Source organism: Sinocyclocheilus rhinocerous, unplaced genomic scaffold, assembly GCF_001515625.1.
Source record: "Sinocyclocheilus rhinocerous isolate Xijiao unplaced genomic scaffold, SAMN03320098_v1.1 scaffold1988, whole genome shotgun sequence".
Taxonomy (NCBI): domain Eukaryota; kingdom Metazoa; phylum Chordata; class Actinopteri; order Cypriniformes; family Cyprinidae; genus Sinocyclocheilus; species Sinocyclocheilus rhinocerous.
The window spans coordinates 58912-60091 of record NW_015658741.1 but is presented as its reverse complement, the minus strand read 5'-3'; the positions used below and the strand labels follow the sequence as shown (position 1 = coordinate 60091).

The window sequence follows — 1180 nt, the reverse complement described above, 5'->3', positions numbered from 1 at the left end:
AGTCAATAGCAAATACTTAAACTAATAACAAAACAGTAGCTGATTCAGAAGCGCCAGATTGTCATAGCAAAGTCAGAATTCCTAAGTTCACTAAGTTCACGAAACGGTCGTCCATAAAATGCATTGCTGTTCTGTTGTAAGTAATCTTAAAATGCATCTAGCAAATATTTCCACATAGTGGGGTAGATATGTGGGGGCGTGTTAGAATGAGCCGTTTTAGGGGGGCGTGGCAGAGTCTTAACTTTGATAAAGAATATCTCTTTGGTTTTGAGACTTTAGTCTTTGCAACTTCAGGGATCTTATCTATGCACAATCAGCTTGTAACACTCCAAAGAGAAAGGAAAACTTGAAATCGCATCATATGACCCCTTTAAGAACTTTATTGTATGTTGTTACAGTGAAGGTATTCATGATATTTTTGTGACCTTGTTTGTCCAAGGTCAGGTTTTTTTTCCTTGTTCTGTCCTTTTCCAAATTCGATTGCTGTCTTCTGTCTGATGTGACGAGATGTTCCAGTACTTGCATTCTGGATTTGTCCCGGCCTTCCAGTGGTTCTGAGGAGGGTTTGGACTGGCGAGCCTCCCTTGAGTCTGTTCTTGGATTTTCTGTGGAAACAAAAGACAAGTTTTTCTGAACCCTGCGAATGGTAGGAAATCGAATAACTTTTCTTTTTTTTTTTCCTCTTTCGGATGGAAACGTTTTTTCCTCATTGACAGAGAAAAGACATTTATATCTCTCTACGGACTATTTGAAGAACTGTTTTTTTTGAAAGACTGAGCAATTGAAAGTTTTGAGTAGGGGTCGACCGATATGTGTTTTTCAAGGCCGATACCGCTTATTACAGATCAAGTAGACCGATAACCGATATTTTGAACTGATATATATGTCTGGTGTAAAAATTAAAATTAATGTCAAAATTAAGAATAACAAGGGCTCTGACAAAAACTGCCTTCCCTGGTGTTGGTTGAATGTAGTACTCCCACAGTAAACTCTTTATTTTAAAGAGTTAAACTCTTTATTTTTTGGCAAACAAAGGGTTTACCATTAAAATTAAAACATGGAAGAAATAGCGTATTGTGTGATTATTCTTTTAAACAAAAGTTGTAATAATTGTTGTAGTAGTCAGGAGTTAAAGCAAAAAAAAAAATCTTTTGACTGAAAATTTTTCCTCAGCCAAACC

The 1180-nt window shown here is 36.4% G+C and overlaps 1 long non-coding RNA gene across 1 annotated transcript in view; it reads left to right on the top strand.

Moving 5' to 3' along the window:
* Window positions 1-1180, top strand: part of LOC107722864 (uncharacterized) — an 18801-nt gene that overhangs the window by 13703 nt on the left and 3918 nt on the right. The window lies entirely within an intron of this gene.